Raw genomic sequence first — 11,931 nt, forward strand, 5'->3', positions numbered from 1 at the left:
TGTGGACTTCCTTGTGAAGTAGGAAATCACTCTTGTGATTAACATGCAAACGAGCTCATGCTGGCAGAATAGATTGGGGTTTTAAAACCCCAATTACTTTTGTATGATTATCTATTTACCAGTACACAGTCTATTTTCATTTTTCATCTAATACAAAATCGGCTTGCTTACATTTTTAGCACAGCAATTAATATTTACAATAATTATGACATCAAGCACTGCTGAGAACTCCAAGTAAATCATTTACACCAGTCTTTTTTCTTTATATATGATTAATATCCTTTTATAATTTAATGTTGTCTATGAGGCTATCTTTATGCAAAAATCAAAATTAAGAATCATGTTTTCTCTTTGATTTAAATCCAGTTATAAAACATATTATTTTTAGAATATTAGTAAGATCACTATTGTTAAAATGTAAAATCCCAAATTTTTAAGTCTGATCAGAATAATATGTAAAGACAATATAATCACTCATAGTAAGAAAAATAAGTATATATTGAGAACAATAAAATGTGTCCCATGAATCTTTTCTTTTTAAAAGTAATAACAGACAATTCTAAACTTTCACTAACACGCTTTGATTCATACCTGCTACGTATTGCACACATACACATTTTTCCAGACTTCTAAAGAAAATTATAATGCATTAATGACAGGAACCATGGTAATGGAAAAAAGGTCACCCTCTCTTGAACACCTTCTGTTTTAAACCATTATATATAAAGACATTCGAGAAAGCAAAGAATTAAAAGCCAGCCTTTGTGCAACCCATTACTGAAATATTATAGAATAATCTATATCAAATGTAGAGGAACAGCAGATTCTTTTGGATCTAAATTAACTGCAGCCATAGAAACGCTTTTATGCTTATTATGTATCTGCATGTTGATTCAATTATTAAAAGAACACCTGACAGCATCAGACTTATTTAATTGAATTAATTAAACTGGATGAATAATCACTGAATTCCTTTTGTGTGAAATTTGTCCTGAAAAGTAACACTGGCATTTGGAAATTGCAAGTAATTTGCATGGTGAAATACAGTGAACATGGAAATCTTCTATTTCAGTATTCTGGGTTTCTCTCCCCCTCTTTTCATATAAGACAAATGAACAGAATCTTGTAGTGGATATTTCCTCTTTCACAGTACAGATTTATGAATACTTCTTGTCAATATACCATTTAGCAATTTTTAAATAATTTCCTGCTCAATATCACAATTTAAATTTTTCTCATATGTGCCAAGTATATGCAAACTGTCATTTTCCCATAAGGGGTTATATGACACCAATGTATCCTTGAAACTATAAGGTAAGAGTAATGTTTGTTTCAAGATGGGTGACTAAAATAATATATTTATTTATTATCTCCATAATAATAATGTAATTATTTGTTTAAAGAGAGAAGTGAAGAATATCTCATTATAGTAATACATTGGATCAGTTGGTTCTCTTTCACATACATTTTTGTGAGAAGAGGAATTTGTCTCTTTCATGTTTAAAGGTTTAGGCTTAGGTATAGCATTTGTACTTCAGATTTCTTACATGTTATTAAGATAAATATTTGTAGTTGTTTACATGCATGTTGATTTTAGAGATTTATTTTGAAAATAATAATAGTGGGAAAATTTCCTACATATCTGTTCCTTAAGTCAAGTTTATAAAAAAGGAAATTTGTGCAAAGTCTGTCTTTTTTTAATATCTATACCAAAACAATGACATTTTGAGAAGATTTGAAAATTTGCTCAAAGCAGTCAGTTACAACACTTTCAATTTCTGTCCATTAGGTTCTTTACCATCACTAGGGGGGGGGGGACACCATTTCATCTCCTTTGAACTTCGTATCTTTTTCCTGCATTCATGCCACTGGGAAGATGCATCTATATCTGCTATTGTTGATTCATTATTAAGGATACAACTTGCTGAAATTGCGATGCATGGCTCCTCTTTAAACAGACACATGGGTATAGGTTATACTTCTCTATATATCACATCACATTCGGTCAATCATTTTTCTTTTCTGTTGCAAATGGAAAAACACTGTACTTTTATTCTTGAGATGATAAATACTCCATGTTGTTTTTGTTATACTTACTATTTAACAGAGATTGTTTACCATGATGAAGTATGGTATTTGAAACCACACACCATTTAACATTTACATCCCTCAGCGTAATGAACCCTTGAAATATTCAGGTTGACCACACTTGAATTTTGTTCACTTTAAAATTATGTTTGATCCCTTCAACCACTGATCCATGTACTTTCCTCACATTAGCCTTCTTTAGGCTCTTTTTTTGCATTCTTCAGAAGTATTTCTGTATGAGTGATCATATTTGCCACAGATAAAGCTCACGAGTGATACAGCATTATTACTTCCAAAATAAAACCAAACGATAAAACAAAAAGTGCTTTTAAAAAATTATGTATAAAACAACTCAAGTAATTAATGAAACTGTTTTATGTCATATTGAAAATTTTTACCATTCCAAATAATTGTTACTTTATGATCTAAATTACACATAAGATAAATATGCAAAGTTCTATGAAATACTTTGTGAAAAATCTTTATGAATCTACTTTAGTACCCATAGTAATAACCATAATGGTTAGATTTTTATTTTACATAAATTATACAAAATACACGGGCATTACACCCCATTCTTAATACCAGTTTATTATAGCTTTATTTCATAATATTGGATGTGGAAATGGAAACAGTGCCATCATGTGATACTTTTCAGGGTACTTCACTTCTTATATTCTCAATGTCTGAGCATATAGCTACTATACAAATAAAAGAGTTCATAGAAAAGCAGAGGACAGCAATATAATTCATCACACATTTTTTTGTAACCGCATCCAGTGTTCGTGGTTTTGTGTAAAAAATGAAGAATGCCCTTTAAATCTTCAAAGATAAACAAGTTTAAAGGCAGGACTTGTATTTGTGTATATGCATACACAAACACAGAGAGACATTCTTTATTAAAAATCCACAAAATGTCAATTTTAGCTCACAACACCTTCTGCATTTGCAATCACTTTCAATCTTTAAAAATAAAAGGTGTCACTTCATAAATAAACTCACTGCTTTAATTAACAAAAAGAAGTAGTTTAGGTGTAGGGGAGGAACTGATTTAGCATATAAATACAATTCCAACCCAATAAAACTTAGACCTAAAATTTGAAACCAGTTACTTTTTTTTTTGGGGGGGGGCCTTCAGTAAAAGTACATAGATATTTCACCCACTAATTTAAGCTATAAGCACCACAACTTGCTGCTAGATTTGGCAGGAGTTACAATTTTTTTTTTCAAATTCAAAAACAGCTCTGGAAACTATGTAAAATTCTTAAATTCATAATAGTAATGATAAATAGGAAAATTATTTATCATTCATTCTGTCAGGGACATTAAATTAAAAGGTAGCTTTTTTTTATTAAGAGATGTGAATTTGGGAGATACTTCCTTACCTCCCAGACTTACCTCAAACAAATAAAAAATTACATTTTGTGGACCGGTGTCAGGTACGCACTTTCACAGTCCAACACTGAAGGCCATCATATCAACTCAGGATTAGAACATGAGCAAGAAATCGACTTTTATCTATTACTTTTAATGATTCATAGTTGATCTACAAGCACTTTTCGTTGCACACAATGTTCAAGGTATTTCAGTTTTAAATTTTTGCCAAAAAGTGAGAACATTATGGAAGTACATTAAACTACAATGCAAGTTTAAAAATAGTGATGACTCTAAAAAGCATTTCTTAAATAATTATTCTACACTGAAGCCTTTTGCATATGGTTAGTGATATAGTGCAGCACGATATTTCAAATTTCACACAGATCAGATTTAGTAAAAGAAGGGAGAAAAAGCTTGTGAAACTTTTATTCACAAAAGTATAAGAGTAACTGCTTGTTTTTTGAATGATGAAAATAATCTCTAATCACAGAAACCCAAGGAGAACTTAATTAACAGTCACTGGAAAAACTGAGTGAAGAAAATTTTAGCAGTAGGAAAAAGGTAAAAAGTAAATGTGATATATTAAGCTCTTTGGTTCTAAAACTTTTTTTTTTCCAAGGTAAACTAAATGGAAGTTACCAATTGGTAAACAACTCTTCAAATGAGTAATCTCTTCTAGAGGAAGGGCGGGTTTTGTGAGTTCTCTAAAATCATTTATTATTATTACCTGTACTCCTTACTTAAATGACATGAGGCAGGGAGTCAGTCATTGGCAGGTTTTGGAAATATTACCATCCTCTGAGAAAAAATTATCTATTTTCTTTTTTTTGACATTTAAAAATTATTATCATTATTATTATATATACATTCAATCACTACACATCATTTAGATTACAAAGAGACTTTATCCAGCATGATATACACCTCAGTCCAGAACAGTTGAGAACACTATAACGTCATCACCAACAGGTAATAAATCCTATGTGTCCCACAAATGTCTTACCTCTCCATTTTTTCCCCTAATTTCCTTTCCTACACTCTTCCCCTCTCCTTCCACTTTGTCACTAGGGTCCATAACAATTTTCAATGCCTTTATATCCACCAGTCTTTCAGTCTCTACCATAGAGTGGTAACAATTTTCAATGCCTTTATATCCACCATCAAGTGCGGACAGTTGGTATACGTTAAGTGGAGACATGCAATGTCTCCGTTTCATAGCCTGACTTGCTTCACTCAGCTGGCTTGCAGTCTGTTTTGTCTTGCAATAGCAAGGAACCTTCAGTATTATAACTTTTTTTTCTTCATGAAAGATAGCTTTTATACATTCTTCAATACGCTTTGCCAATTTGTACTGATCCCGATCCTCTAACAGACTGTCAGAGAAGTAAAGGACAGAAGACTTTTGGCGATTTTAAATAATGTAACAAGTTTTTCTTTCTAGGTTAAGATTTGCCATTGATATTTCTACATTGTCAGTAGCGGAAGTAGAGCTGGCATCACTAACTCCTTGAAACTAGATTCTGATTGATGTTTCACAAACCGTAGAACTCTAGGAAACAGCACTGACACAGTTATGAATGGGGCATCAAACTTCTTCACCCCATCCCACCCTTATTTTTAATGTCATATTTGATTTTCAGCTTTGATATTTTCTAGAGTAGTAAAATTTGGAGTTAGGAGAAGAAAAATAACGAGGACTTGCTCATAAAAGACAAAATATGTGAAGGAAATACTGATTTGCGAGTATTTCTGATAACCCTTGAATGTAAGAAGATATACCAATGAATGAAACATGATAGACCAAGACATAAATTCTGGCCCTGCCCCAATGGTGCAGTGGGGGCACCATGGTGCACAATGACCCATCATGCTGAAGAATGGCATATGGAAGGCTGGGATTCAGTTTGTGGGCAGTGTTGTGCATACTGCACACATGCCTATGACCCTACAGGGCTGAAGGTTGAAGGGAGTGGGAATTGCTGAAGCCCCAATGAGGGTGCTTCTCTCTATCTCTCTCCATCTCTCTCTTTCTCTCTTCTGTGTCATGAAAGAATTGAACTTAAGAGACATACATTCTATTTTATACCTTTAAACATTAAAAATAATTCTCTTTCCTGAAAAATGATGATAGATCCTTTACAATTTATTTATTAGCTGACAAATGGACCAGTCATAAACTTTTGTTACATCATTGGTACATGATTGTTTTACATTTTGTTACATAATTGTTCATCCATTTCATGATGGAAGAAAACCAACTATGGTAGGTTAGATGATACATTTTACTCTTCTATATGGGAGACATAAACAACTTTGTCTACTAAATTATTTAGAAAACAGTAAAATTACACATGTCCTTTTCATTACCAGCATCATTTGCAATTTGTCTCTAATAACGCTCCCCAAATACAGATACAGTTTTTACATGTCCTAACACAGAGGCAGAGTAGCAAATTGGTAGACTTAACTGTGGCCCAATCAAAGCATGTTGCTAATTTAGTGGGTTGATGATAAGCTTTTGTTAGTGAATACTGAGTTGTTATTTGTTGCATATATGATTTGCAGCTGTTGCAAATGTCAGACAAAGAACTGACCAGCTTAATACTGGTTAAGATATTTGACATGGACTCCCACGTAGTCAACTGTGGTGATGTATAAGTGATGCTGTTCCTTGGAGAAGATGAACAAATTCTTCCTAAGTCTGAGTACAGAGTGACACAAATGTGTACACACACACACACACACACACACGCACACACACATATGCTATAGGGAGGGCATATGTGCTTGCTAGAGAGAGGCAGAAAGAGACAGAGAGAGAGGGAAAGTGAGAAATCACCCCACAAGGGGATGGTCATGACAGAATCACTTCTCCTTCATCCTCCTCATTGGATTTTGGACAAGCACGCACACATGCCTGGCGTAATTTTCAGGCTGCTGTGTCCGGGACTCAACTACAGAGTTGACCATATGGGATCCAGTGCCTTACCCACTACACCAGCTGTTGGCCCAAGATCATTACATTTTATACACTAAGTTCCATTTTAGTGCTAAATCTTAGTTTTCACTGTGAAAATAAGCTTCATTTCTTCTAAAGTTATATATAGGTATTGAAAGATCCTTTTATATTGAATCACCCTGACGTCTTTCGCTACTTTAACTCTCACAGCTATCACTTGAGCCCGAGACTTTTGTCCAGGAGGGACAGGAAAAGCACATTATGACACATATTAGTATATGTTCTAGTACTGCAAATATTTTGTATTAATTATAAAAAATAAGGCTGGCCCAGTACCCAATTTGCTGAGGAAACCAGATCTCACATGGATGACTACAGTTTAAGGCCTAGATCCAGCAGCTTGAAAAACACAGCAGGTACGTGTTTGTGCCTGTCCAAAATGCCAACAGGATGGAGAAATGACAAGGAATTGCAGTGTGACCATACCCTACTGAGACTCGCTCTCTCTTGCCCCTCTTTCTCTTTGATGAATATAGGCAAACTCTGGAAATTAAAAAAAAAAATAACAATAAATAAGACTGAATTATAATTTAAATGTATATTTTTACAGTTTAATTATTATTTTATCCTTCGGATCTATTTTTCTTATTTATCATAAGGTACTTCGTAAGTATATGTTTTACTCAGGTTAGTACTAATTTTAAAAATAATTTATGATAACTTAATAAAGATATTATAAAGAAACTTCACCATGGACTTTATTAGTGCTACCCAAGAAGTTTATAGGCAGAAAGGACACAAAGACATGTCTCATTCACACATTATGAAAGTTATTTGTAAAGTTTCCATTAGATTTCTGTAATTTACATTTCATCTACTTTAGACAGGTGTAGAGGAGGCTGGGATTGAGGAAAAGGGCACCTAGTAAGTTTAAAATATTATATGTAATAAAGTAAACATGACGTACATGGAAGACTTTTGTAAAATTAAAGGATAACATAAAAAGACTTACTCCATGGGGGGGACCAGCAGTTGGTTTAATGGCTATGTCGCTGGACTCCCATGTAGTCTACCACAGTTTGAGTCCTGGACCCGGTGGCGTTAACTCACGCCAGGCGCATGTGTGCCCAAGATCCTAAGAAGAGAATGGAGGAGAAGGGATTGCGGTGTGGCCATCCCTCCAGGGGGTGATTTCTCACTGTCTCTCTCTGTCTTTCTGGCGAGTGCACATACCCTATAGCAAAAACCTCTCCATTAAAAAATAAATAAATAAATAAATAAATAAATAAATAAATAAATAAATAAATATAAAACAACTTACTCCATGGCATGGTGGTGAAGGTGCTGGACACTCACACAGCCAACTGCAGTTTGAGTCTTGGACCTGGTGGCTTGCTTTCTCACTCTCTCTCATTCTCTTTCTCTGGTCAAATTAAAATAATTATAATAATAAATGAAGTTGAATAAAATAATTCTAAAAAAGAAAAAAAGAAAGACTTTCTCCAAGAACCAGTCAAGTGGTGTGCTGGTTAAGGCAGCCGGATCTCACACGGTTGACCGTATATTAACAGTCCCAGACATGGAGACTTGAAAAACCCACCCAGTACATGTACATGGATGCCCAAAGTCCAGAGGAGAATGGAGGACAAAGGACTGCTGAGTGGTCATCCTCCTTGGGTGGTTCTCTCCCTCTCTTTCGCTCTTTCTCTCTTTCTGTCTCTTCAGTTACTGCACATGCCCTATAGGAAATTTTAAAAAAAGACTTACTTCATTTCTTTTTTTCAAATATCCATTCAGATAATTTGTTAGTCATTTTCTTAACAACAGAATGACTTTGCTTTAATACATCCAAAATTTCCACAAAACTGATATTTACTTGATAAACCTCTGGATAGCCAGTTACTTCAATCTGTTCTCAGTAATGACATAATTAACTCTGAGATTAATTTCTGTCCAGTGAGACATCAGAAATCACAATAACCACAAAGACATTGATTTCAGGGAGCCCATTAGTTTGTAAGCTTCTTTAGGCTCCTTGTGGACTATACTTGTCTTTTTCTTTATTTTAATTTTTTTTTGGTTCTATTAGCATGCCTTTTATAAGACCTAAGCAATGGTAATCAAAACATTAAATAATTCTAGTCCTTTATCCCAAATCTCTGACTTGGATTATTAAAATCAATCTCATAAATAACATATGAAAACTTTTTTTACTCCCATTTTAAAAATAATTATATATAGGAAAGTGTTTCTGTTCATCTCATTTTACCCCTTTCTCACCAAAGGTAGCTATTAAAAATTTCAGTTCTATTATTCTCTTCTTAAATATAAGCAGCTGTCAGTTGTACATATACCAACTGCTACAATATATAATGTATCCACAAAAACACATATGCAATTTTTCCCCAAAATACAACCTTGTTTTTGAAAATGTAATATGTAATATGTAATAGAAATATGCTTTTAAAAAAATGGCAACTATTCATTGTTGAGCATTTAAATTGTTTACATTTTTGTTGTAGTTACAGACAATGTTATACCCTTGAATATATTACTATCTTAGTGAACTATTTTTAGGGGGAAAGTCATGGAGAATATCAGTGGGTGCTGCTGTCATACGTATTGGCTTTTTCTTTTTCTTACATAAAAACATATAGCTCAGTTAACAGGACCTGACTAGTATGAATGACTTTTCTAAAAGGTAACTTTTGGACTTCTTTTAATTTGCCCTCTTACAGATTGTTTTATGTTTATGATACATGTCTTTCCAGATGCACAAAATATTTCCTTTTACAATCCTCCCAATTCATCATGTGCTAATATTCATACAGACATATGTATATTCATAGACTATCTCTCCATCAGTTGTACTTTATTTCTGACATATTTCACAAATGCCTCCTAATTCACAAATGAAACCTTCCTTCCTTCCTTCCTTCCTTCCTTTCTCTCTCTCCTTTCCTTCTTTCCTTCCTTCCTTCCTTCCTTCCTTCCTTCCTTCCTTCCTTCCTTCCTTCCTTCTTTCCTTCCTTCCTTTCTTCTTTCTTTTCTTTCTCTCTCTCTTTCTCTGTTTCTTTTTTTTTTTCTTCCTTTATTTCTCTGTCTGTCTCTTTCTAATTTGTGAAAGGGTGGTGTGCTCACCAGAGAGAAAGTGAAAAAGCACCTCCCATGGGAAATGGTCACATTGAAATCCTTTTCCTTCCATTTCTCTTTTCAGGATTTGGGGCATGCATATGCATGTGCCTGTCATGTTTTTAAAGCCACCAGATCCAGGACTAGAATTGTTCAGTCCACCATGTGGATCTTAACCACCACATCACAGGCTGGGCCAGAAGGAAATATTTTAATGGTAGACTATAAGTTGCAAAGGTTAAAGTTTAATAATGTTTTAAAATAATAACATCAAATCATAAATATCATGACACAAGGATAATGCCTATTAAAATATTAGAAAAAAAAAACCCATAGACTTGAAGCAAAGGTAAAAGAACTATTCATTGTGATAAAAAATGATATCAACCAAAATAAGTTAAATCAGAAAAGAGAAACAGTTTTTTATATGTAACTATTACAAACTTAAAGAAAGACTAAAGCAATTTTTTAAATTTAATCTCAAATAATGAAAAAAAGGGCACCTATCATTATTTTATTCCTATAAAGTTAAAGGTCCCTGCTCATGGGATATATTTTCTCATATAACATTAAATTTTATTATCCAATTGTACTAATGGTTTTGTTTACCCAATCATCATGGGAAATAAAGTACTGTAAGTTACTTATTTTTCCAAATAATTAAAAACAAATACCATTCAGTCAATACACAATTCAGTTATTTATGTGGTCTGAAAACATAATGTTCTGTAGTAGTAGTGTTTAAGTTAAACAGAAGTCAATGATTTAAAATTATTTACTGAAACAGAGATTCCTCCTTTCTCATAGTAAACATAAAATAGATCATCTATTCCTACTTTTTATGGTCATCAGTATAATGTCCTAAAAGAGTGGCTCTACAGTCACTGATATAGAGGGCCCCTCACTGCTCACTGAATGAACCCAAACTAACATCCTTAGTCTGTACATTATTTCACAACTCCTTTTTTCAAGTTTTTGCCATATGGTGTGTGAGATTGCTGCAAGGAGACAAAGAGAAACAGATGAACGGAAAATGAGAAATCACCCCCACTGTGGATGGCCATAATGCAATCCCTTCTTCATTCTCCTCTCAGGATTTTAAGCATGCAAACACACATGCCCTGTTTGATTTCCAAGCTGCTGGGTCTGGGACTGGAACCATGGTAGACCATGTGGGAGTCCAACACATTAACCACCTACTGGTCCCCTATTCCATGACTTTTAAAAATGTTACTTCCTTTTAATATAGGTAATCACCTTTTAAAATATATATAATTATTATTGTTGTTATTTTTATATATTCAACCACTATATATTATTAAGCTTCTAAAGAGAATTTACCTGACATGAAATACACCTCAGACCAGTCCAGTTGAGAATACACGTTATCATCAACAGGTAACAAACCATTTCTATGTCCCACAAATGTCTTCCCTCTCCATTTTTTCTCCCTAATTTTCTTCCCTATGCTCTTCTCCTCTCCAACTGTTCTCACATTATCTCCAGTGTCCCTAACTATTTTCAATGCTTGTATGTCCTCCAATCTTTCAGTCTCTACCACAAAGTGCGGGCAGTCAGTATATATTAAGTACAGATATACAATGTCTTTCTTTCATAGTCTGACTTGCTTCACTCAGTAATAAATCTTCCATATTCATCCACTTTCTATCAAATGCCAGGGTCTTGTTTCTTATGGCTGAATAGTATTCCATGGAGTATATGTGCCACACTTTCAGTCCATCCATCTGTTCATAGATATTTGGGTTGGTTCCATGTCTTAGCAATCATAAATAATGTCACAATAAACATAGATGTGCAAGCACTTTTCCAACTGAGCATTCCCCTGATCTTTGAGTAGATATGCAGGAGTGGAGATGCTGGATTATAGGGCAGGTCTTTGAAGAACCTCCATATTGTTTTCCACAGTGGTTGGACCAATTTACATTCTCACCAATAGTGTAGTTCCCTTTTCACCACATCCTCACGAGAACATATCATTTTTTTATTACTAAATTTTGCCATTCTGACTGCGGTTATGTGGTATCTCATTGTGGATTTGACCTGCATCTCTCTTATCACCCTTTGTTTCCCATCAAACATACAGACTTAGGCAGTAGTCTAGAAAGTCAGATAAAAAGTATTAAGTAGAGGGGGAATCAGCAGTTGGCATAACGGCTATGTCGCTGGACTTCCACATAGTTGACCGTGGTTTTCCTCTCGGACCCGATGGCTTAGAACTCACGCCAGGCGCGTGTGTGTGCGTGCCCAAGATCCCGAGAGGAGAATGGAGGAAAAGGGATTGTGGCGTGACCACCCCCCCCCGAGGGGTGATTTCTCGCTTTCTGTCTCTATGTCTCTGTCTGTCTGGCGAGCAC

The sequence above is a fragment of the Tupaia chinensis genome, unplaced genomic scaffold (assembly GCF_000334495.1).
Source record: "Tupaia chinensis unplaced genomic scaffold, TupChi_1.0 Scaffold000540_1, whole genome shotgun sequence".
Lineage (NCBI taxonomy): Eukaryota > Metazoa > Chordata > Mammalia > Scandentia > Tupaiidae > Tupaia > Tupaia belangeri.